Genomic DNA, 27,739 nt, shown 5'->3' with positions numbered 1-27,739 from the left:
ACAATAAAGCATTAGAAAAAGCATACCCCTAGACTGGTTAATGAGCCTGAAGAGTTACTGGAACTGTGTGTTTACTGCAAGGAAACTACAGAGAAAAGGATTCAGGCAATCTACCTAGCGGCTGCTATGGGGTTGAACTACACCTGTTGTCCCTGACCTGCTGGACTCCCTGGATTTGACCACTTGTGTGACCTGACCTCGCTAGTAAGGTCTCCTGCCCTGATATTGGCTTTGTTAATGACTACTTTCTCGGCGCAATCCTTTGGCTTAGACACCTGGCTCTTGTAACCATTGGCAATTATCATGGCTACCCACCTTGTCTACTTCAGTCCTTAGCTTACCTTCGTTGAGGATCTGCCTCCTGTTGAGGTCTGATAATTTGGTACTTTTGATTCTGGTGCTTAAGTCCTCAGGTCATCCAAGTTCCAGCGTCACACATAAAGTGGCTTTGAACAGTGGCTGCTAAAGGTAAAGAGCGCTGCTCCTGTGGCCATCAGACCTCAACAGAGACCTGACCCAAGGTCAGCACTGGAAGGAGCCTAGAACAGCATTTTGTAGGAGAGACGGGCCTTCTTTAATATTGACTGGACCCTGGGCAAACACTTTCTTGGGCACCCTCTTCCATGCAATTTCGTTCTCCACATGCTTTGAGACATACAATAAATAGCAGCTAGACTCAAAATCAGTTTACTGAATCAGATCAGGCTGCGATTGGTTGCCAGAGGTTACAGTGTATCATTACCGCTCACTGACTGGCTGCTAGAGGTTACAGCACACATTATGGCTCACTGTTTATTTTCTATAGGTTACAGCACATGACTTTTGCTTGTTGATTGTTTGCTAGAGATTACTGTACATCAAACTGCTCACTGATTGATTGTTAGAGGTTACTGGACATCTATATCACTCACAAATTGGTTACTGCACATTATTACTGCTCACTGATTGGTTGCAAAAAGTTACAGCACATCATCTCCTCACTGCCTGCACACCATGGACTAGGGAGGTGAATGGCCCCATCAATAGACAGAAAACTCCTAGGAATCCTAGGACTCCTGGGATTAATGGCAATGCTGGGGGAGGGGGGGTGATCAGTGGCAATGCTGGGGGGATTGGTGGGATCAGTGACAGTAGTGGGGGGATGGGACTAGTTAGGAGGCAGTACACTGTGACAAATTCTGAATCATGTAGAGCAAAGCTGGAAATCTTTGGCAAGTATATAGTGGGGGAGTCTACCAATGTAATAGGGAATTTACAACGACAACCACTGAGAGGGGGGATTTACACTGACCATCAATGTGAGGGGGTATTTGCACTGACCACCATGTAACGGGGGATTTTATGCCACCCACCAATAGAAAAGAGGGATTTCTACACTGATAGGAATGTAATAAGAGCATTCACACCAACCACCAGTGTAAGGGGGAATATACAATGACCTCCAGGTAAGGGGGAATTTACACTAACAACCATTGTCGAGGAGATTAGTACTGACCACCAATGTTAGGGGGGATTTACACTGACCACCAATGTTAGGGGGGAATTTACACTGACCACTAGTGTAAGGGCAATTCTGCACTTACCACCAATGTAAAGGGAAATGTACACTGATCACCAATGTTATGAAGAATTTACACTGACAACCAATGTAATGGTGGTATTTACATCAACGGCCAATAAAGGAGGATTTCTACATTGGCCACCAATGTAAGGGGGATTTACACTCACCACCAATTTAAAGCGGGCTTCTACATGGACCACCAATATAAAGGAGGATTCGAAACTGACCACAAATGCAAGTTTTAATTTTTTTTTTAACGATTACCAATACAAAGAGGAGTTTCTACACTGGCCACCAATGTAATGGGATTTACACTGACCACTAATGTAATAGGAGCAGTCACAGTAACCAGCAATGTAAAGAGAGATATAATGTAAGGGGGACCTTCACCCTGATCACTAGTGTGAATGAAAGGATTGTACACCAAGCCTCAATGTAATGAGAGATTTACACTGACCATGTCATGAAAGACGTCCTGTTAGTTCAGCCGTCGGCGGAAGATCGGTTAACAGAACTATTGTCAGTAGAACCAGAGGACGCGTTCGGAGACGCGTTGACACGAACGGACGCATGCGGGTGCGCGCTAATACGAGCGGGTGTACGCGGGTACACGATGAGACGAACGGGCACGTACGATCGGTACTCGGGCGTGCACGGGGCGGCGCGCAGACGTGCGGTGTGACAGTCTTTGGCGCCATTAGGCCTATTTAAAGGTGCCTGTCAGCATGCTTCCTTGCTGTCCGGTCTACAGCGTTCCCTGTGACCCTAAGCTTCCAGTATACCTGTTTACCTGATTCCTGTTACCCGGCTCGTTCCTGACTTCTCCTGTTTGCTGCCAGTCTCTGACCTCGGCTTGTCTGACGATTCTCCTGCCTCATCCTTCAGTTATTACCTGCCTGTCTGTTGCCGACCCGGTCCGTGCCCTGACTACTCTCCTGGTTCCGTTTTGTACCTGCTCTGCTTACCTGTGTTTTGACCCGGCCTGTCTGACTTCGTTAAGTGCTTTCAGTTGTACTACAGAACACCTCCCAGTTGCCTGTTGTTCCTGAGTTCCTGTCGGTGGATCCAGTGTTCCTGATAGTTCTTCTGCTGCTGCACCAGAGGTCCGGATCAACCCTACACCTGCCACTTACCAAGCACTTGTGGCCCCCTGCGCTCTTGAGTCCCTGTCTTCTCTATCAGGGGCTCTCGAACCAGAGGCACACGAGAGGCTACTCCTTGCATTCTGGGCTCCACCACCAGGTACGTGACAGACCACCACTGTAACTGAGACATTTAGCCTGCATTCACATTTGTGTGTGTCGGGAACGCATGCAAAATTGCTTTCCTGACACCACAGAAACATGCTGCTCTTTAGCAGACACACAGAAGTGCCATTAATAGGTAATGACACCCTCATGCATCGGCTGAGATGTGCGTATTTACATGCACCAAAATTCAGGGTGCTGTGGCACCATGTTCTTTTGAAGAAGGGTTCCACCTCCAATTTGCTTACCTTTGCAGAACAGGCTGATGTTAGGCTTAATGACTATAGTTGTAGGCAGGACTTTCAAGCATGACCCTTTACCTCCCCAGTGGGCAGCATTCAGCAGAAGTGATGGTAGATATGACCTTAGGGGGACATGATATAAATATGAATGCTGCCTCTATTTACATGTCGCGGTCCGCGACTATTTATATATTAATGCCGCTGCTATTTACATATCAATGCAGGTTATTTACATGTAAACACAGGGTCTGCAGGTGAGTCATCTGTACATGGCAATAGGGCAGAGCTAGGCAACAGCAACAGAAATTTACACTGAGATATCGGGACACAGCACGGGACTAAAACTTCAAAGGTTAAGGGAATTTAAACTTGGATCGTTGGCAAGTACGAGGCAGCTGCTTTGGGCCCCACAACAATGATGGGGCCCAGGGCAGCTGCCCATTTTGACCTGCCTTAAAAACAGTCCTGTTCCTTATAACAGATTCAGCCCTTTTATCATTCTTTATCTTCCCCTAGCAAAACTGTTATCATAGATTATATAAACATTTGAGCACAGGTCCTCTTTCACAGGTGTTTACTGTATTTTTTTAAATAAAGTGATTTACTTGTTAAGGAATTTGTGACACATGAGTCATACCAAATTGACTTGGCTTTATATGTTTCGTGTCTGAAACATAAATGTCAGTGCATTCGGAAACAAAAAGCATATTATTTACTGAATGCTTGCTATACAATGCCTAAGAGACTGAGACAAACTTAAGGAATTTGGACAAACCATGAATTTGGGCTTCACTGACCCGAAGCTTGACTTCAGATTTTGCAATAAATCAGTCCATATCACTGTGTTGTTTCACATCAAATGATCTTTATGGTGTGGCCTTGGATGACAGTAACTCAAAGGGTTGAATTTTTCAAGATGGTTTGAAAATTCCAGTAGCTGCTAAACACTAAACGTAAATTACAAAATTAAAATACTATAAAAAAATGTATTAATTTAAAATGTAAAGCCCTAAGCAATTTTTCTTCCTAACTTTTCTTTTTAAAGTCCATCTTGCCACATCTAAAAAATAAAATGTATACTTACCTTTGTTTCCTGCAGTCTTCTTGCTACTCTGTTGACACGATTGAGTCTTGCTGTTCTCTGGTAATGGTGGTTTGTCTTTCTTCCTAGACAGCATGGAGGTCATGTAATGATGCATGAGCACAATACTTTAATTCTAGGCTGGTATGGTGGACCCCAAGGAGTTGTATTTATGATAGCTTGGGTTCAAAGTAAGTGGCCTGGGTGCCGTGGCACTTTTTATTCTGAAATTTGGAAATTCAAAAACCCAGAAATCCGCAAATTCGAAAATTCAAAAATCCAAAAATAAAAAACAAAATTCAAAATAGCTAACTAACTAATAATAAGTAACTATTAAATTATAGGTATCGGAATTTCCTTTCAAATTTGGCTGTTAGTGAATGTAACAAATACGAATTTATCCAAAGTTACGAATTATCCAAAATAACGAATGCCGCATCTAAAAAAATGGAACGGAACAAATTAATAATAAATAATAATAATATGTATTTATTATTATTGTTATTTATTATTATTCATTAGTTACGTTACATTTGTTTAGATATGGCATTCATTATTTCGGATAATTGGTAACTTCAGTCAAATTCGTATTTGTTACGTTCACTAATAGCCAAATTTGAAAGGAAATTCCAATACCTATAATTTAATAGTTAGTAATAGTTAAGTTATTATTAGTTATTTCAGATATTAGAATTTTCAGGTTTTCGCATTTTCGTTCTTATTTTCGGATTTTCATCTTTTGAATTTTCATTCTTATTTTCGGATTTTCGACTTTTAGGCCAATATGTATTCTTCTACATATTTTTGGTAAAAAAACCCCCGCAATAAGCGTATATTGATTGGTTTGCGCAATCTAAAAAATAGGGGATAGTTTTATGGCATTTTTATTATTATTTTTTTTTATTAGTAATGGTAGAGGTCTGCAATTTTTATCATGACAGCGACATTATAACGGACACATCGGATACTTTTGACACTATTTTGGGACCATTGTCATTTATACAGCGATCAGTGCTATAAAAATGCACTGATTTCTGTGTAAATGACACTGGCAGGGAAGGGGTTAAACACTAGGGGGCGATCAAGGGGTTAAGTGTGTCCTATGGAGTGATTCTAACTGTGGGGGGATGGGCTTCCACTCACATGACAGCGATCACTGCTCCCGATGACAGGGAGCAGTAGATCTCTGTCATGTCACTAGGCAGAACAGGGAAATGGCTTGTTTACATAGGCACTTCCCTGTTCTGCGGCTCCGAGACACGATCGCCGGGAGACCGCTAGCCCCGCCAAATAAAGGGGACGTAAAGGTAAGCCCATTTGCCCACTGCTGCCATTGTATCGAAGTATTTTGGCATGCAGCGGTCGGCAAGTGGTTAAAGAGGTTGTAAACCCTCGTGGTTTTTCACTCGAATACATTCTATGCATTAAGGTGAAAAACCTTCTGTGCTGCAGCCCCCCAGAGTCCCCCCTTGTACTCACCTAAACCCGGTCTTTCCAGCGATGGAGACAAGCCCAGCAGCTCCAGACGGTGTCTCGGGTCCTCATTGGATAGATTGATAGCAGTGCAGCCATTGGCTCCTGCTGCTGTCAATCATATCCAATGATGCAGGAGCCAGGGGCGGGGCCGAGTCCTGCTGTCTGTGTCAATGGACGCAGCAGCAGGGCTCGGGAGCATGCCGGAATGGATGCTCCCATGGAAAGCGGCTCTCCGTGGGTGCACTCAAGAAGCGGAGGAGCCAGGAGCACTTGCACAGAGGAGGTAAGTATGACATGTTTGTTATTTAAAAAAAAAAAACAAATCTGCAGCCAGCTATGTTTTTCTAAAGCTAAAAATATTTCAAATGTTTCTTCCTTGTAACTGTATCTGGAAAAGGCAAGGGGGGGGGGGGGTGTAAACTATACACTATGTTCACACATAATTCTCCCAGAAATATAATTGCTCATGTGATTGTCGCAATTCCAGAGTCAGGTACTGGGCTCCAAAAAATATTGACAATTATTGATTACGGCATCAGACTTAACTGTTAAAAGTAAAGTTGCCTGCCCTGTGACTCTCTCCGCACAGATGTGAGGGGTTGTCAGTTACACACAAAGTGCCTAAAGTGCATTTCCACTTCCAAAGCCAACTTGGGATAACACCTACTTTATATTTGTTACATATTCCCATTCACAAAGCATAACTTAAAAATGTAAAAAAAAAAAAAAAGATAACTTTTTAAAGGGGTTGTAAACCCTTGAGGGCATCCTATGCATTAAGGCGAAAAAACACCTGGCAGTGACCGGCCCCCCAGCCCCCCCCCCCCCCCGTTTTACTTACCTGAGCCCCGTATTTCCCTCGTTGGGGACACACTGTCCCTCTCTCCACAGGGTCCCAGCTCTTGATTGGATAGATTGATAGCAGCGCAGCCATTGGCTCCCGCTGCTGTCAATCGAATCCAATGACGCCGGCACGGGGGGGGGGGGGGCATTCAGTTCTATGGACGCGAATGCTGGACTCGGGAGTGCGCCCGCAGGGTAATCCCCTCGAGAGATCGCTTCTTCTAAGGGGTTATCTGATGTGGGGAGAAGCCGCGAGAGCCGCCAGGGGACCCCAGAAATGGACGATCAGGGCCACTCTGTGCAAAATGAGCTGCATAGTGGGGGTAAGTATGATATGTTTGTTATTTTAAAAAAAATAAAAAACAAGCCTTTACAATTACTTGACCAGCCCATTTCTTGCGATTCGGCACTGCATTACTTTAACTGACAATTGTGCGGACGTGCAACGCTGTACCAAAATAAAATTGATGTCCTTTTTTTCCCCCCCATAAAAAGAGCTTTCTTTTGGTGGTCTTTGATCACCTCTGCGGTTTTTATTTTTTGCGCTATAAACAAATGCTCCGCCCACAAGCTATAGTAGAATTCAAATCTTGTATAACTAGTAATAATTATAATTATTATTACTAGTCAAACAACATTAGAATTCTTCTATAGCCTATGGGCGGAGCATTTGACCGTAAATGTCCGCTCGCGGCGATCGTATGTTTTGAGCTGCTTCGTTGAATCTTCATGTCTCTATAATGTCAAATCTTTTCTCTCTATGTCAAATAATCTTGGACTAACAGAGTTAGGTTGGGCACATTTGACCACAGGTTCGATAGACACAGATCACTATTGTCACCGCCATGTCGAATCTTCTATGTATCTATATCAAACTGTTGTCGCAACGATCCGAAAATATAATGGATACGAAAATAAAGCAATTTTTACATTTCGGATCTTTTGGATTTCCGATTCTGTGCGTTCGTTATCGTTTTGTTAAAACGAACATGAAAATACCCGAAATTCGGACAATAACGAATGCACATGTCTAGATAACACCTACTTTAAATTTGTTACATATTCCCATTCACAAAACATAACTTAAAAATGTAAAAAAAATAAAGAGAGAGAGAGAGAGAGAGAGAGAGAGATCGCTCTCTCTCTCTCTCTCTCTCTCTCTCTCTCTCTCTATATATATATAATACAGCCAAAAAGGATAAAAATCTGTTTTGTGTGAACCAAATGCATTAGAAAACCCAGACATAATCTTTTAAAAGTAACAGTGACATCAACACTGTGCTATACATAGCCTGTGTGGAGAGTAGAGCTGTGGGAGGAGCCCCAGCAGCTCCACCCACTACAGAATGACTGTCGAGAACTACTGGAGGGGCGGAAACAAGACCAGTCACCCTGCACAAGGAGAGCGAGCAGCAGTGACTGGTCTTTTTTAACAGGAAGCTCCTGTACCAACACAAAATTTCACACTGGACTACTGCATGGATCTGGGGGAAATACGCAAAGCATACCAAGATTCAAATGATAAGAATAATAAGAATAAGACTACACATGCCTCTTGTGTTTAGACACTATGTGTTTATCCTGAAGCTCAGCTTTCGAGAAACATTATGCATTCCCTTGAAATAGAAAACAAAGGGTAAAATGATTCCATTTGTCAGTGATGTGTTATAATAGCTGCTCCTGGGTAGAAACCTGACCACATGGGCCTAGGATGATCATCAAACAGCTGGAGAAATACAACGTTTTGCTGGCAGGCAATCTCCCCTCCGAAGGATGTACAGCTATAGTGCTTTGATGTTTCCACAACCATAAATAAAATGCAGTAAGTTTACCATGCATATGAATTTTTTCCCCCCTATGGAGAACCTCCCTCCATGTTCTCAAAGAACAGAGCCACGGAGGGTCATGTTGCAGAGGAGGCCGGTGATGCCCCTAATGCCGCCAGGTTTGCCACTTGCCGGTCAATATGCTTTGATCGATCTTTATGTTGTAATTTAAAACAGAATAGAGGGAGCTGGGCCAGTTTAAAAAGAGGTAATTGGTATCTTCTTTTTTCTGCAGTACCCATGTGGGCTGACTTAAAAAAACTGAACAATTGAGGCATTGTCTACGAGAGCCAATTATATTCTACTGTAGCTATGTTTTTTTTTTGGGTTTCAGGATAGAAACTAAACGTTTTCATTGCTACACTTATAAAAAAAGAGGACCTGTCAAGAATAAGCATTACTTATGGCAGCCAAGATTCCTGTCAAGAGATAGAGGATGCCTTTTCCCCACTTCTGGGTTCAAGGCTTTTTCCAGTAATCAAATATGCTACCGATCCGATGCTTCATCATAACACATGTCAACGCACATTGATGTGTGCTATGGTATGTGCTGACATTCAGCATCAAGTGCATTGCAACACACGTGTAGTATCCTCTAGTGTGCTAGAAGTAGAATAGGTTTTGTTAGTGTAGGTAAATTGTCAGGCTTGGCTAGCAGCCAAGCCTGTGTTTTGTTTTATCTGGGTCAGATGAGTGACTCAGGGAGGGCTGGATGACTCACAGGCAGACCTCCCCCTATTTCTAGAAACGTACAGAAGATTATTATTATTATTATAATACAGGATGTATATAGCGCCAACAGTTTGCGCAGCGCTTTACAACATGAGGGCAGACAGTACACTTACAATACAAATCAATACAGGAGGGATCAAAAGATTTTAGAAGGATGGGAGTGGAGGAAAGGAGGAGCTGTCTGGAGTATTTTGAGGGCCCTGAGCAATCCCCAACAGATGGGATGGCAGGGGGTAGGCCCCCTCAAATACTCAGGGTCAGCCCAGCTGGGGGCAGTGGAGTTTGGGTGGAAGCTGGAGATGGAGTGTTAGGCTGTCGGTGGCCCTTGAGGTAGCCCCCTAGTCTGGGGGTGACCTCGGGCCTGGGCTCGGGGGCGGAAGGGACCCTCTTCCCGACACACAAAGGTGTCCTGACCAGGAGGCATAGGAGCAAGGAGAGGACAGCAGGAGAACACTGTCGGGCAAATTTCCAGGGAGGAAGACAGCCAGGAGGGCTGGTGAGTGTTACAGTCAGAGGAATGAGAGGCATGCCTGAGAGGACTGGGTGCAAGCAGTCTGGAATGGATGCAGAGTCAGTCTGGAAGGACTGTGGAGTCTTAACCAGGTGGTCTGGTAGTGCCTGAAGAGGTGGTGCTGGGATCAGTAGCTACAGGAGGAGGACAGCTGGGCACTAGGACTTTCTTTTGCTACACTACCAAAGGGGCCAGAGGTCCCTGCCTGCAAAGGGCATTTGCTACTGATCTAATGAAGTTTTTGTTAAATCATTCAAACAGTGCCAGCTGGTCCTGGGAGATGTAGTTCTACAGGCAAGATTGTGCTGGAGGTAGAAGGAGAAGTGTACATACGGAATTGTATATACAGTATCTCACAAAAGTGAGTACACCCCTCACATTTTTGTAAATATTTTATAATATCTTTTCATGTGACAACACTGAAGAAATGATACTTTGCTACAATGTAAAGTAGTGAGTGTACAGCTTGTATAACATTGTAAATTTGCTTTCCACTCAAAATAACTCAACACACAGCCATTAATGTCAAAACCGCTGGCAACAAAAGTGAGTACACCCTTAAGTGAAAATATCCAAATTGAGCCCAAAGTGTCAAAATTGTGTGGCCACCATTATTTTCCAACACTGCCTTAGCACTCTTGGGCATGGAGTTCACCAGAGCTTCACAGGTTGACACCGGAGTCCTCTTCCACTCCTCTATGACGACATCACGGAACTGGTGGATGTTAGAGACCTTGCACTCCTCCACCTTCCGTTTGGGGATGCCCCACAGATGCTCAATAGGGTTTAGGTCTGGAGACATGCTTGGCCAGCCCATCATCTTTACCCTCAGCTTCTTTAGCAAGGCAGTGGTGGTCTTGGAGGTGTGTTTGGGGTCGTTATTATGTTGGAATACTGCACTGCGGCCCAGTCTCCGAAAGGAGCGGATCATGCTCTGCTTCAGTATGTCACAGTACATGTTGGCATTCATGGTTCCCTCAATGATCTGTAGCTCCCCAGTGCCGGCAGCACCATCCCACCACCATGGTTGACTGTAGGCAAGACACACTTGTCTTTGTACTCCTCACCTGGTTGCCGCCACACACGCTTGACACCATCTGACCCAAATAAGTTTATCTTGGTCTCATCAGACCACAGGACATGGTTCCAGTAATCCATGTACTCAGCAAACTGTTTTCAGGCTTTCTTGTGCATCATCTTAAGAAGAGGCTTTCTTCTGGGATGACAGCCATGCAGACCAATTTGATGCAGTGTGCGGCTTATGGTCTGAGCACTGACAGGCTGACCCGCCACTCCATCAACCCCTGCAGTAATGCTGACAGCACTCATATGTCTATTTCCCAAAGACATCCTCTGGATATGACGCTCACCACGTGCACGCAACTACTTTGGTTGACCATCGCGAGGCCTGTTCTGAGAAGAACCTGTCCTGTTAAACCACTGTATGGTCTTGGCCACCGTTCTGCAGCTCAGTTTCAGGGTCTTGGCAATCTTCTTATAACCTAGGCCATCTTCATGTAGAGCAACAATTCTTTTTTTCAGATCCTCAGAGAGTTCTTTGCTATGAGGTGCCATGTTGAACTTCCAGTGACCAGTATGAGAGAGTGAAAGCGATAACACCAAATTTAACACACCTGCTCCCCATTCACACCTGAGACCTTGTAACACTAACGAGTCACATGACACCGGGGAGGAAAAATGGCTAATTGGGCCCAATTTGAACATTTTCACTTAGGGGTGTACTTACTTTTGTTGCCAGCAGTTTAGACATTAATGGCTGTGTGTTGAGTTATTTTGAGGGGACAGCAAATTTACACTTTTATACAAGCTGTACACTCACTACTTTTCATTGTAGCAAAGTGTCATTTCTTCAGTGTTGTCACATGAAAATATATATTAAAATATTTACAAAAATGTGAAGGGTGTACTCACTGTATATACTGTAGACCTGCTGGGCTGCGTGCTCGGATAAGGGTCTGGTACAAAATTTGGAGGGGGGCACGCCTTTTTATTTTTTATTTTTTTTACATTTTGTCATGGGTTTCCCGTAAAACCATACCAGGCCCTTCGTCTGGTATGCATTGGGGGGTCATCCATTGGTAAGGACTCAGCGAACAGCTTCCCCTTAGCAACCAGCTATTTGTCAAGGACCCCTGCGCTGGTTTTTGACAAATACCGCATGTGATACCGCCAGCAAAACCCTGATGGTGATTATCGCATGTTTTTTTACTCTCTGGTCCATTCGTGAATTGGACTTAAGAGCTTTAAAACAATATTTACCGACACATTTTTAATTTTGCGGTAAATACCGCATAATTGCTATTTTTGTTTTATAAATTGGACTTAATTTACCGCATGCAATATATTATGCAAATGAGTCATGTGACTGTATTATCACTTGCAGTAAACGTTAGTGGATTGACCCCTTGGGCTGGTATTCAGGTCATGTCACAAGTATTCATCGGGAGTTTTACGGTCCCCACCAGTGTCTGTGCTGGGAGCACACAGGGCGCATTCTTAGCACAGAAGTGTGTTTAGATAGGGCTGCATATATGCAGTCTCTCGATGTTAAAGCTCACCTGCCAAGAAGCAGCAATTATGCGCCACATCGGCAGGAAGAGGTTAAGAAGATAATACAAAATTTATTGAATTTACAGGGTTTATTTACTAGTATTTCGAAATTTACTTAGCTTTCCCCCAAGATTTGTAATCCTTGCATAAGAACATTTCTAAGTAGATCGCTTCCAATAGTGCAATACTTGTGGTAAGAAAATATGAATTCTCACAGGATGCTATGAATTGCTATACTTTATATGTACTTGTTACACTTTGTACCGCTCTAGCTCATGCATGTAAATGAAAATGAACACTTTATCTTTTTATCTTTTTTAGCAGCATTATTCAATTCTTGTGTAATTCTTGATACTGTTTCCATATTTCAATGGCATGGAGATCAGTAAATATCATTGTAACCTTTCAGCCAATTGTATAAATTAGTTAACTTCGAAAATATCCAAAAGTAAACTTTAGTATACAATTTTAAAGAGAAAATAAGGTTATAGTTTGAAAATGAGACTTCAAAGCAATACACTTGGTCCAGCTGGCACTCCCCAACAAATTGGAGGATTACACAATATTTGTATGGATGCTCGCCAGTCTAAAAAATGGGACAACAAACTCCAAGAGATGTTTTTATTTTTTTGATTTTTCAAGCCTGTATACACCATTTCCTTTTATCTTCTGTATAGTTATGAGTCAATCCCAAGACTGGTATCTACTTCCTCTTACCTTTTTTTTTTTTCTCCGTAGAACAGTTTATCATTTAGAAACAAAGTCATTCAGACAAAGTCATTCTAAAGTCAAAAGACGTTTTTACCTTCCCTACTACCGGTATTGACACTACACTCCTGGAGCCCTATTCAGGGTTATGTGGAGGTGTTCAGCAGGGTGGGCCTCACTCCACACTGATTCTTTTTCTTATTTTTTCCTCCTCTTATTTCATTTCCTCCTTTGTGTGATTTTCTCTTTTTTACATATTCGACTGGGTGGTCATATCATTTATGATGCAGCAAGCTCCTCATCTTCATACTTTATATATATATATATACAGGGCTTTTTTTCAGGGGGAACTTGGTGGAACTCAGTTCCACCACCTCTGGCTCAGACCCTTTGGTGCCTGCTCACCACAATCACTTGTAAACACAGAAGTCCGGTTTCTGTGTTTACAAGTGACAGCTCTCTGCACTCTGTGTGTAACCCCCATGAACTCTGCACTCTGTATGTAATGCAATCCTGATAATTAATGCCCCTTTAGGACCCTTCTACTGTTTGTGAAATATGACCACACCCACTATTTGATGTAATTTGGAGGGTGTGTGTGGAGGGAGGGGTTTTGGGGGGCCGTGGTTGAGTTCCAGCACCTATTGTTTGAGAAAAAAAGGCCTATATATATATATATATATATATATATATATTTTTTTTTTATGATGACAGTCATGTTTGGATATCCTTCCTGTATATATTTCTAATTGATCATAGAATCTACAGTTATAATGATATGTGCTTGATATCTTTATTTTGCTTGTTGGAATACTGTTGGTTTCCTTTTATGGATATCTCTTTGATCATTGCTATAGGACCTGACATATTATTGTGTTTGTGCAACTGTACTCCATCTTTGAATGTTTAATGCTACCGTATCCAGCTTTTCCCTGCGTTAAGGTAAAAACACCCCACTACCTGTTCTAGGTGGGATGACAGCTGTCCTTGGACATTGTGAGTAGAACCTTTGCCTAGGACTCCAGGTGTGCATGTGGTTTGGGGAGCTAATGCCAGAGGTTGCTGCAAGGAATGGGACTGCTCATATAGAGTCTAATGCCGCGTACACACGAGCGGAATTTCCAACGGAAAGGGTCAGATGGGAGCTTTTCATCGTATATTCCGACCGTGTGTAGGCCCCATCGGACTTTTACTGTCGAAAATTCAGACGGACTTAGATAGAGAACATGTCCTATATTTTTCCGATGGAACTAATTACTATCGGGAAACGCGCTCGTCCGTATGCTGTTCCGACGTACCAAAAACGACGCATGCTCTGAAGCAAGAACGAGACGGAAGCTATTGGCTACTGGCTATTGAACTTTCGTTTTTCTAGTCCCTTCGTACGTGTTGTACGTCACCGCGTTCTGGATGGTCAGAATTTGGTGTGACAGTGTATATGCAAGACAGCGTGAGCGGAATTCTGTCGGAACTCCGTCATAAAAACCTTCAGAGTTTATTCCAACGGAAAAACCAGTCGTGTGTACAGGGCATCAGATTAGCTGGCTATCCCCTCTACCTCCAGCAAAGGCTGCTGATAAAGGATTTGTGTTTGGGAATCTGAATCTGTCCTTCTGTACCTGTTTTGACATTTTGGAGTATCTCGTACCCTCAGCCCTCTATTTAAGCACTGCAAAAAATCTACAATAATACATCCCCGCAAACTGAACCTGTGTTTGTCGTTGTGCTTGGAACGTGTGTCTGGGCCCTTGAGTAGGTAAGGGAAACCTGTGTCATTCTCAACGGCCCCTTTGGGGTGAGCACTACATGTGGGGGCTAGTCCTGGGATTTCCCAGTAGTTCATGCTGCCATTGTACATAACAACTGACAGGAGATTGGATTGTCCCGTCTAATAGCACAAGAGAGCGTTGCTACAGTGCTTATCTGAATTTTCCTTGATTTTTTAGAAGGGAAACATCTGCTAGTGAGTGGGCATTTTCAACTGGGCACTAAGGAGTTAGCTGGTGCTGCAGGAGTCTGGTCTGGTGGGAGAAGTTGGCACCAGAATGGCCAGAGAAGAAGGGTGGAGCTACCAACCATTACCTGGGGGGGTTCGTAGCTTAGCCAAGAGACTGTGCATGTGGAGAGTGCACGTGGAGGAAACATGGCGCACTATCGATGCTTTAGGCATTGTCAGGAAGCCCCCTTGGACTGGTTGCTGAGTGATTTGCTGCCCAGCTTATTCCTGGTGAATTGAAGCTTGTGGTTCTGCAGGTAGCGCAAGAGTCCAGCCACACTCTCAGCGGTTCCTTTGGAAGGTGTGCACTACACCACTACACTATGTCACTACCATGTCCCTGAAACTATGACATTTAGGGTTAGTTTAGCTTTTGGCTAATTTAATACAAAATATCCTAAAGTACATCTCTAATACCAGCTACTGTACATACTTTCATTAGCCAACTGCAGACTTGCTTCCTCCTTGTGGATGGCTTTTCCGAGGTGCAGCAACGTAGAAGAAAGAAATTCATCCAATGTGGACAATAGTTCTGGTGACCTGGAGGTCCCCAAGGAATTCCCTTAATTTACAGGAATTTCCTCTCACTACCTGTTTGGCTATGGGACAGGAAGTGAAGAGAAATCTTCGCAATGAGACACAGATAGGATTGCCACAGGTCCGGGATTCACACGGACAGTCTGGGTTTTGAAACGTGTGTCCGGGTTTCAGACCACCTGAAACCCGGACACAATACTCAGAATGGATTGTGGCTCCCCAAGTAATCAAGTACAACAACCACCGAGCACATAGATGTGCACACAGGCCCCACCCCCATACAGGGGCAGGAGAGAAGAGAGGGCTTGATCTGCTCCTTCTCCTCCCGCCCCTACCCCTCTGTCTGCCCACCCACACACCAATCGCTGGTGCTCTGTGCCTCAGGAAAGGGATGTGTGGGTTGGAAGTTTAAAGCTCAGCAACCGCCAGATACATCATGGATGAATGGTGTTGATACCTGAGCCTCCATCCTCAGGTGTGTGAGCTCACCATCCAATGTCTGTGACTGAAGTCATCCCACCTCCCTCCCTTCTCTCTCCTTCCTCCAAGCAAGTAAATACACTAAGGTAAGGGGTGCCCTGTGGACTCTGATGTAAGGGGGACTTTGGGAACCCTGATTTAAGGGGGTAAGGTGGGAACTCTGATGTAAGTGGGAGGTTTGTGAGCAGAGACCCCCTTACATCAGAGTTCCCCTTTACACCAGAGTCCATAACGTTCCTCCTTAAAAAGCATTGTTTTCTGTGCGCGGCTAAAGTGTCCGGGTTTGGCGTGAAGAAAAGGTGGCAACCCTAGACACAGATGGTGAAAAGAAATCTGACAGGGGGTTATAAGACTCCCTTGCTCTATCCAAAATGAAAAAAAAAGTTTTGCCTATTTTAGGGTCGGGGCGATGCTTACTTACAGTTCTGTGTTTACTTTCGGCATCAAAAGCCCATCACTAAAACTGCCAGTAATCAGCAACCAGCACCGGAACCAAGAGTTCCAGTATTTTCTGAAGAAAGCCATGAATGGCAGCTCACGTTCCCTCTTATTAAAGATTTGGTTTAAAGCGGTAGTAAACCCGCTGACTTTTTTTCTTTTTCCCTACACCTGTAAGGGAAAAGGCGTAATGAGCTAGTATGCACCGCATACTAGCTCATTATGAGATACTTACCTTAGAACGCGTCGCCGGCATCTCACCCTGTCCACGCCGAGGGAGCTGACATTTCCCCTCGGCATGCCTTCTAGGTATCGCGGCTCGGGCGCTGTGAGTGGCCTGAGCCGCAATGTCATCACTCCCGTGCATGCGCTCGGGAGACTTTTTTTTACGGCAAAGTCCAGCGGCTGCCGGGCTTTCAGCCGAGAATCCCCTGTGCGCATGCGCCGCTGCAGTCAGCGGCTCATTGCGAGGGGAATATCTCCTAAACCGTACAGGTTTAGGAGATATTTTTTTTACCTACAGGTAAGCCTTATTATAGGCTGTCCTGTAGGTAAAAGTTTAAAAAAAAGGTATACAACCGCTTTAAAACTTTATCCTGCCTTTCTGTTTCCCAGTTCAAGCTCTCAGAACAAGTTCAAAAGTTGATCTTAGCGATTCGGAGAAAGTGCTGTCTCATTCTTCTCTCTTGCTATTAGCTTGTATCCTTTAATCTCCCTACATGACATATGGCATCAATTCATCTGCTGCTGCTGTATGCAATATACATTGTATGCATGATATTTTATGAACGTTTCCTAACAGTTCTGTCAGTAAAACACATGTCCAGTGCATCTGGAGCAACCGCAAACTGTTCACATAACATGTATTTACAGTGAGTGGTTGTTTTCAAATTATTATTGTAAAGTTTACTCAATCAGGGTATTGCCATTTTAAAAATGGTTTTAATCTTTTTTTTTTATTTAATTATTTATATCTCCAGCATATATGAAAAGAATACCTGGTGATTTAGAAGATACGGTAGATTCACCTGCCTTCACGACCAGGCCATTTTTTTGCGCTGCGCCACTGCGTTATTTTAAAGTGGAGGGCCACCCTAAAGAAAAAAAATTGCATGAAAAATCCTAAAAAAATAAAAAAATAAACTTTTGAAAAAAAAAAAATGTTTTTAACTTACCTAAACCCTTGTTGCTAGGCAGTCTTCCTAACCTGCCTCTTCCTATTCCGCGGCGTGTTCTGCTCCTCGGTGAGCGGCCCCGTTGCCTTCTGGGAACTGTGTGTGTTCCCAGAACACCACGGGTCATTCACAGAGCGCCGTGCCACTCGCGCATACGCAGTAGGAAACTGGCAGTGAAGCCGCAAGGCTCCACTGCCTGTTTCCCTTACTTAGGATGGTGGTGCCGGGACCCGAGAGCCGAGGGACGGGTCGGCCTCGGGCGGCCGACATCGCGGGCACCCGGGACAGGTAAGTACTTATTTAAAGTCAGCAGCCACAGTGTTTGTAGCTAAAAATAAATAAAGAACTGCGCTACGTGCATAAATATGAAAACATAAAATAAGTGAATCGTGAGTGACCAAATTTGAAGAAAATCCTGCTGTTAAACACTAAAACCTCGATATAAGGCAAAGACCAAGTACATAACAATCAGTGTAGCGCTGGACATAAAAAAATGTGACTAGTGACTAAAAAATAGTGCACAATCTCTAATATTACTAAGATACAATGCCAAAACAAATAATATAAACACACATAGACTATTCATCTAGGGCTTATATCTAAATATGATAAATAGTGAAATTCTTATGAGTGAAATAAAAAATTCAAAAAGTGTCCCAAATAACAATGTGTTAATTCCAAAGATATCCAGAAAAAGATGTTTTGCAGGGTTCAGGAATACTTGATCCACCTCTCGTGCGGCCCACCACCAAATGGTAAAATTGAAGGTTTACCGAAAAGCCTGCGACTGCCCTTACTCAGGGGGGTCAATACAGGCTTAGTAGTGGAAACATCCAAGAATAATGGACCCTCCGAGCCCTCTCTCACTTCATCAGACAGGCAGCCCACAGCAACGGGGACCCCGATATGGAAGTATGGTGTCTGTTTGCATCCATTGATCTGTATACATCTTTGTTAAGATTTGCACCGGGTTGTTGGAGGAGTCAGGTGAAGCCAGCACGTGACTGCAGTAAGGCCCACTCCACACTGATTAACATTTGGAATATTGAAGGAATTCCCGGGAGCATACTTCCATATCGGGGTCCCCGTTGCTGTGGGCTGCCTGTCTGATGAAGTGAGAGAGGGCTCGGAGGGTCCATTATTCTTGGATGTTTCCACTACTAAGCCTGTTTTGACCCCCCTGAGTAAGGGCGGTCGCAGGCTTTTCGGTAAGCCTTCAATTTTACCATTTGGTGGTGGGCCGCACGAGAGGTGGATCAAGTATTCCCGAACCCTGCAAAACATCTTTTTCTGGATTTCTTTGGAATTAACACATTGTTATTTGGGACACTTTTTGAATTTTTTATTTCACTCATAAGAATTTCACTATTTATCATATTTAGATATAAGCCCTAGATGAATAGTCTATGTGTGTTTATATTATTTGTTTTGGCATTGTATCTTAGTAATATTAGAGATTGTGCACTATTTTTTAGTGTTTGTAGCTGCTGACTTTTACATTTTTTTTTTCAGGGACGGAATCCCGCTTTAACCACTTGCCGTCTGCGCTACAGCTGAATGACGGCCACAGCGCGGACCTGAATTTGCAGGAAGCTGTCATATGACAGCCTCCCCTATGCATGCTCCCTGCACGCGCTGTGATCACTGAGTCACTGAGACTCGGGTGATCACCGATCCAAGTAAGGGGCCAGTCCCCTTACCATGTGATCAGCTGTCAGCCAATGACAGCTGATCACATGATGTAAACAAAAGCTCGGTAATCGGCTTTTTTTTCTCCTCACGTTGTCAGCGTGAGGAGAACAAAAAAGGTGATCACCGGCTCATCTGCAAGGGACATCGGTCCCGAAGAGGAAGAGGCAATTATGCCTCATCTGTGCACACCAGTACCCCCTGCCATTGCCACCTGCCAGTGCCCACTAGACATGTGCTCTGTCAATAAATTTGTTTAGTTCCGTTCCATTTCGTATCAGAATTGATTCTTATTTCGTAATTCGTGTCCGAAATTTCGTACGAAATACGAATTTTCGTTAGGTACGCTAACTTTTTGTAACAATTACGAATGTTCGTTATGATGAATTTATCATTATGAGGGGCTCCCACCATCCCTGTGCTGTGCTGACTACCTGGGTTTTTAACTTTTAGGTTTCTAAACTTTTCGTAACAATTCCAAATGTTCGTTAGGAATTTGGATCCGAAATCCGTAAACGAAATTTCATATTTCGTACAAAATTCGGAAGCATAGCAATTCATATTTCGGATCCTCCTGAATGTACGAATTTACGGAAATTCGTACGAATTTACGGAAATTCGTACAAATTTTCGATTTGTATGAAACTAATCGCACATGTCTAGTGCCCACCACTGCCACCTATCAATGCCCACCAGTGGTGCCAATCAGTGCCACCTAGCAGTAATGCCTATCAGTGTAACCCATCAGTGCCCATTATTGCCACCCATCAGTGCCCATCACTGCCACCTATCGTTGCCCATCAGTGCCGCCTCATCAGCGTTCATCAATGAAGGAGAAAAATGACCTGTTTTTAAATTTTATAACAAAATATAAAAAAAAAAAAAAAAAAAAAAATTTAAATTCAGACTTTTTACATTTTATTTACAAAAAATAAAAAACGCAGAGGTGATCAAATACCACCAAAAGAAAGCTCTATTTGTGGGGGAAAAATGATAAAAATTTCATTTGAGTACAGTGTAGCATGACCGCGCAATTGTCATTCAAATTGTGACAATGCTGAAAGCTGAAAATTGGCCTGGGCAGGAAGGAGGTTTAAGTGCCCAGTAAGCAAGTGGTTAACTGACAATTGCGTGGTTGTGCGATGCTGTACCCAAATAAAATCGATGACCTTTTTTCCCCACAAATTTCTTTTGGTGGTATTTAATCACCTCTGCGTTTTTTTTTTTGCGTTATTTTTTTTCTTTAAAAAATATCCAATAAAAAAATGTAAAAAATGAAATTTCTTCATCAGTTTAGGCCAATATGTATTCTGCTACATATTTTTGGTAGAAAAAATCCCAAAAGGCTTATATTGATTGGTTTGCGCAAAAGTTATAGTGTCTACAAACTACGGGATATTTTTATGGATTTTTTTATACTAGTAATGGTGGCGATCTGCGACTTATAGAGGGACTGCGACATTGCGGCGGACAAATCGGACACTAAGTGACACTTTTGACACTTTATTGGGGACCAGTGACACCAATATAGTGATCAGTGTATAAAAAATATGCACTGTCACTGTACTAATGACACTGACAGGGAAGGAGTTAACATCAGTGGCACTCAAATGGCACGTACACATGGTCGGGTTTTCAGATGGGAAACGTTGGATGTGAGCTTGTTGTCGGAAAGTTCGACCGTGTGTATGCTCCATCGAATATTTGCTGTCAGACTTTCCGCCAACAAATGTTTGATAGCAGGTTCTCAAATTTTCCGCCATCAAAACTTTGTTGTCGGTAAGTCCGATCGTGTGTACACAAGTCTGTCGCACAAAAGTTCACACATGCTCAGAATCAAGCAGAAGGAGCCGCACTGGCTTTTGAACTTCCTTTTCCTCGGCTTGACATTCGTCTTGTACGTCACCGCGTTCTCACGTTCGTTATTGTTGGCCAACATTTGTGTGACTGTGTGTATGCAAGACAAGTTTGAGCCAACACCCTTCAAACAAAAATCCACGGTTTTGTTGGAGGAAAGTCCGATCGTGTGTACGGGGCAAAAGGGTTACATGTGTTCCCTGGGCGTGCTTGCTAACTGTGGGGGGCGGGGGGGCGCCTTTCACTGGGGAAAGACAGAGATCTGTGTTCCTGCTTAGCACAAACACAAGATCTCCATCTTCCCCTCTCACAGAATGGCGATCTGCCTTGTTTCCATAAGCAAACCGGCGTTCTACCTCTCTTGGGAACGAACATTGGGTCCGCCAGACCCGCTGATTGTCTCCCGCTGTGTCCGATCACAATGGGAGCGCTCCCCAAACCCGGAAACGTAAATGACGCACAGGTACGTGATTTCACACTAAAGGGCCGCCCTGCCGCAGTACATGTACGTGGGGCGCCCCGTAAGTGGTTAAAGTCCCTGTTCAGACACTTCCTGTTATAAGGAGTGGTTGGGACATGACTCCATTCAGTTGGGATAAATTTTGGCATGCCATGCTGCAAAGCATATGTACACCCCCAACTGCTGCCTTTGTGGCTTAAAGGACAGCTCAACTTTCGTAGGAATAATAAAGCAAATGAAAAATAATAATATTGCGTATATAATTGCGACAGAAGTCATATTGTAATTGAATGTCATTAAAAATCACTTTTCCTTTTTAACCACTTACGGACCGCCCGCCGTCGTTTTATGTCGCTACTTTTAAGAGGAATATCGTTGTTATGGCAGCAGCTAGCTACCATAAACCCTGGTGTCCTTTTCGTCAGCGGGTGATCCCCTTTCAGATAAAAGTGGTCTCTGTGGCGGATTCGCCACAAGATCACTTGTATCAGCGGCGGGAGAGGGCCTCCCCTTCCTGCCGTGCTCCGGTGCCCTCCGCCGCTTACCAGCGCCATAGGTAGCAACGGAGGCGATCGGGTCCTGTTAGGCATGGAGACGAGTGAGGGGAAGATGGCCATCTGTCTCCATACCACTGCGGAGCGGAAGCGACGTCAAAACGTCACTCCTGCCCATAGCTCTTAAAGGGACATTTTTAAAAAAAAATTACATTTAATTAATTATTTAAATGTAATTTAAATAAAACGGTGTACATTTAGGAGATATTTACAGTACCTATACTTAGTATAGGCTTACCTATAGGTAATATTCATACATGGGAGTTTACTCCCACTTTAACTGAATCATTAAAATCTCATGTAAGTTGTAATATGGAGAGCCCGAGATTGCCTGCCAGCCACCGTCTTTAACGGATTCTCAAAACAAGCAAACAAAAACAGCTTCCTTCAGCAAAAGTAAAGCAAAAAGCACATAATCTTGGTACAATAAAGTAGACATGTACATTCGTTTTTGTTTTTTTGTTTTTAATTTTTCGGTTCATTCGTTATGATCGAAATTCACAAATTCGTAAATTTGAGAATTCGTAAATTTAGAAAATTCATAAATTTGTAAATTCGAAAATTCGAAAATTCGAAAAAGAGTGAAACCAAATATATATACAGTGCCTTGACATTTTCCACATTTTATCATGTTACAACCAAAAACGTAAATGGATCTTATTGGGATTTTATGTGATAGACCAACACAAAGTGACACATAATTGTGAAGTGGAAGGAAAATGATAAATGGTTTTCAACATGTTTTACAAATAAATATGTGAAAAGTGTGGGGTACATTTGTATTCAGCCCCCCTGAGTCAATACTTTGTAGAACCACCTTTCACTGCAATTACAGCTGCAAGTCTTTTTGGGGATGTCTCTACCAGCTTTGCACATCTATAGAGTGTCATTTTTGCCCATTCTTCTTTGCAAAATAGCTCAAGCTCTGTCAGATTGGATGGAGAGCGTCTGTGAACAGCAATTTTCAAGTCTTGCCACAGATTCTCAATTGGATTTAGGTCTGGACTTTGGGCCATTCTAACACATATATATGCTTTGATCTAAACCATTCCATTGTAGCTCTGGCTGTATGTTTAGGGTTTGTTGTCCTGCTGGAAGGCTAACCTCCACCCCAGTCTCAAGTCTTTTTCAGGTTTTCTTGTAAGATTGCTCATGTATTTGGCTCCATCCATCTTCCTTTCAACTCTTTCCAGCTTCCCTGACCATGTTGAAGAAAAGCATCCCCATAACATGATGCTGCCACCACCATGTTTCATGGTGGGGATGGTGTATTCAGGGTGATGTGCAGTGTTAGTTTTCTGCCATACATAGCGTTTTGCTTTTGGGCCAAAGAGTTCAATTTTGGTCTCATCTCACCAGAGGACCTTCTTCCACATGTTTTCTGTGTCCCCCACATGGCTTCTCGCAAACTGCAAACAAGACTTCTTATGTCTTTCAACAATGTCTTTCTTCTTGCCACTCTTCCATAAAGGTCAGATTTGTGGAGTACATGACTAATAGTTGTCCTGTGGACAGATTCTCCCACCTGAGATGTGGATCTCTGCAGCTCCTCCAGAGTTACCATGGACCTCTTGGCTACTTCTTTCATTAATGCTCTCCTTGCCCGGCCTGTCAGTTTAGGTGGACGGCCATGTCTTGGTAGGTTTGCAGTTGATCAATACTCTTTCCATTGTCGGATGATGGATTGAACAGTGCTCTGTGAGATATTCAAAGCTTGAGATATTATTTCATAACCTAACCCTGCTTTAAACTTCTCCACAACTTTATCCCTGACCGTCTGGTGTGCTCCTTGGCCTTCATGATGCTGTTTGGTCACTAAGGTTCTCTAACAAACCTCTGAGGGCTTCACATAATAAATTTGAAAACCATTTATCATTTTCCTTCCACTTCACAATTATGTGTCACTTTGTGTTGGTCTATCACATAAAATCCCAATAAAATACATTTACGTTTTTGGTTGTAACATGAGAAAATATAGTATATATTGCTGTGGGGGCACTTAACAGGAGGGAGGGGCCAGGAGCATCGAAGAGGGACCCGAGAAGAGGAGGATCGGGGCTGCTCTGAAAAGAAAAGAAAACAAGACTTTACAATCACTTTAATGCCCCGTACACACGGTCGTACATTGATCGGACATTCCGACAACAAAATCCTAGGATTTTTTCCGACGGATGTTGGCTCAAACTTTTCTTGCATACACACGGTCACACAAAGTTGTCAGAAAATCCGATCGTTTTAAACGCGGTGACGTAAAACACGTACGTCGGGACTATAAACGGGGCAGTGGCCAATAGCTTTCATCTCTTTATTTATTCTGAGCATGCGTGGCACTTTGTCCGTCGGATTTGTGTACACACGATCGGAATTTCTGACAACGGATTTTGTTGTCGGAAAATTTTATCTCCTGCTCTCCAACTTTGTGTGTCGGAAAATCCGATGGAAAATGTCAGATGGAGATAAAATTTTCCGACAACAAAATCCGATCGCGTCAATTCCGACCGTGTGTGGCCTGTTCCGACGCACAAAGTGCCACGCATGCTCAGAATAAATAAAGAGATGAAAGCTATTGGCCACTGCCCCGTTTATAGTTCCGACGTACGTGTTTCACGTCACCGCGTTCAGAATGATCGGATTTTCCGACAACTTTGTGTGACCGTGTGTATGCAAGACAAGTTTGAGCCAACATCCGTCGGAAAAAATCCTAGGATTTTGTTGTCGGAATGTCTGAACAAAGTCCGACCGTGTGTACGGGGCATAAGTCTCCAACCACTTTTATAAAATGTCTGCGGTCTCCAACCATCTCAGCATGTCCGTCTCTGATACTATTTCCACAGTCTTTTTTTCTTAAAGGGGTTGTAAACCTTCGTATTTTTTCACCTTAATGCATCCTATGCATTAAGGTGAAAAAACACCTGTCAGTGACCGCCCCCCCCCAGCCCCCCGTTTTACTTACCCGATCCCTAGAACTTGACCCGACGGGGACGCGCTGTCTCTCTGCCTGGGGTTCTCGGCTCTTGATTGGATAGATTGGTAGCAGTGCAGCCATTGGCTCCCACTACTGTCAATCAAATCCAATGACGTGAACGCCGGGGGGGGCGGTGCCAAGTCTGGCATTTGGCGGTCATGGGCACCGAATGCTGGACTCGGCAATGCTCCCGCAAGGTAATCCCCAGGGAGAGCACTTCTCCTAGGGGGTTATCTGATGTGGGGACGAGCCGCCGGGGGACCCCAGAAGAGGAGGATTGGGGCCACTGTGTGCAAAACGAGCTGCACAGTGGAGGTAAGTATGATATGTTTGTTATCTAAAAAAAAAAAAAAAAACGTGCCAGGAGACACACATGGGGTCCTTCGGTAGAAGTAAAATAAACCAACACAGTTATAGTGGCTGTTTTTTAAACAATAATATTCCTTTGTTGTAAGGAACACATTTATGGGGTAAAGCCGGCCATAGATGGTTCAAATCACTGCCAGTTCAGCAGGAACCAGCCGAGATTCAAACCATGTATGGGTAGACTGAATGTACCCAAGTTGATTGGTCCATCAACTTGGGTACAACCAGCCTGTCAGATTTTACATGTGATTATTGCTAGTTGCTGTTATAGCCGCTAGCAATAGTCACTGTGTTCTCCCGGCGGGAGACACAATAGCTCTGCGGGAGGGATTCCCCCATCGACACTGACTGTGTTAATGATAAGGGGAATCAAGCAATTTTCTGTCCGGCAACCTGTAGTTGCTGGACAGAAAATTGCTCCGTCTATGGCCAGGCCTAAGGTCCATTGACAAAACTCTGCTCTGAGACTTGAACTAAGAAAAGAGAACCAGCTAAATTACACTACTGGTAGTTAGAACATCATCTTTGAAAAAATGAATGATTTCTGTGCTGCTCTTTACTAATATTATCACTGGAAAGCAAAAACAGCTGGGTGACAGCAACTCCTGAGTAGGTTTATCGTAGCTTAACCCGTTCCCATATATTTCCACTTAGCTAAATAGGAAAAACAGAAAGAACATTAAGGCATCCCTATTCCCTTTTACGCTGGCCTGGTCTAGAAATACAGTATATGCTCTTAAGAATGTTGTTAAACGTAAAGTGTTACTAAACCCACAACAGTAAAATCAGTCTGTATATGCAGTAAAACATGCTTGTTATACTCACTGTGGAACCTAAGGGGTTAATCCTCTGCATTGTGTAAAAAGGCTGTTTGATCCTGTCTTCTCTGATCCTCCCCTTCTTCCACTGTCCACAATCCATCTGCTGATAGAACAGAGGCTAGGGGACAAGCTGCACATGCTCAGTTTGGTGTGTATTGCTAGAGAGTTTTTTCTTGGGAGGGTGCATGTGATCAGCACTGTCCAGACAGAGGGTCAGGGGTCATGCAGCCTCATAGGAGAGTCAGAGCAGACTGCATGACTCCTCCTACAAGCTTTAACCAGACACTGATAGAAGTCACAAGACTGTTCTAAATGCTGATAAAAAAAAGGTATTTAGCAGTTTAAAATTACTAAAATAATTTCCATGTTCTGTGTACTGTGGGAGACCAGATATAGTGAATGCAGAGTCCTGAGTTTAGTAACACTTTAAGTGGGAGTGGGGGGGCTGCCTGGTTCTAGCAGTTTGTGATCTCCATTGACTACCCATGTGCAGTGCAGATTAGAAAGCATTAGTTGTGGTTCATGGCAGTAATAATATTGACTCAAACAGATATGAGGAACACATGTCATCCTTGTTGTTCTGTCTTTTCTGCGGTTATGATGCAGACTATAGAAAAATGTATTGTAAACCATATAATGCTCACCCAGTCCTGGCATGTAAGCTCTCTAAGCTAAGGATTGAAATATCTTCTAATGCAATGCAGGAAACAATGTGACTGTACTAAAAATAAAACAATATACTAAATTTATCTCAATGTTATTAATTAGTTATTAAAGATATCTATATATTGCCAACAATTTATGCTGTCAGTTTATATACTGTACATTCACATTAGTCTCTGCTCTTGAAGATCATACAGTCTAAGGTCCCTACTTCACATGCATACATGCATGGACACACACACTTTGGCCAGTTTGGAAAGGAGCCTATTAACCTACCAGTATGGAGTCTAAGAGATTCATGCAAGCACGAGGAGAACATGCAGATTCCATGCAGATAATGTCCTGATCAGGATTCCAACTGGGGATCTCCATACTACTTATATTTTTTCCATTGCTGGACTGGAGAAGGTTTTCAAAATGCAACTTCTTGCCACTTATGTTTTTGCTTTGTAACTCAGTTATCTGTACATCTCTCTACATGTATTGGACCCTGTAGACTGCTAAGGGATGTGCATTTGAGGATGAAGCAGGGCACAGGGGCGCCGCTCCCCTAATCCACACATCAGGCCCCTAATCTACATGCAGGGTGTCGGATGCATGGATTCCAGTGTTTTTTTTTTTCTAGAAGCACATGATTAGAGCCAAAGGCTCTAATTGGCTTCAAAGAGTGTGGGTTTTGGGGCGCAGATGACTGCTCCCCGAGCCCACCTAGTTGTGTGACATTAGTGAATAATATTCGCTAATGTCTTCCTGTTTCTCCTCCCGGCCAATCAGGAAACGGGTCTAGAGACCCAATTGGCCGAGAGTCCTAAGACCCAATTGGCCTGGGTCCTAAGTTCTGATTCGGAGGAGAAGCGACCTGGATGGGGTAAGTACAGGAGCTGGCGGGTGACGGTCGAGTGATGAGCGATCAAGTGGGGGGGGGAGCTGCAATCAATCA

Source organism: Aquarana catesbeiana, linkage group LG05 (assembly GCF_042186555.1).
Source record: "Aquarana catesbeiana isolate 2022-GZ linkage group LG05, ASM4218655v1, whole genome shotgun sequence".
Classification (NCBI taxonomy): Eukaryota; Metazoa; Chordata; class Amphibia; order Anura; family Ranidae; genus Aquarana; species Aquarana catesbeiana.
Note: the sequence above shows the minus strand (reverse complement) of the source record.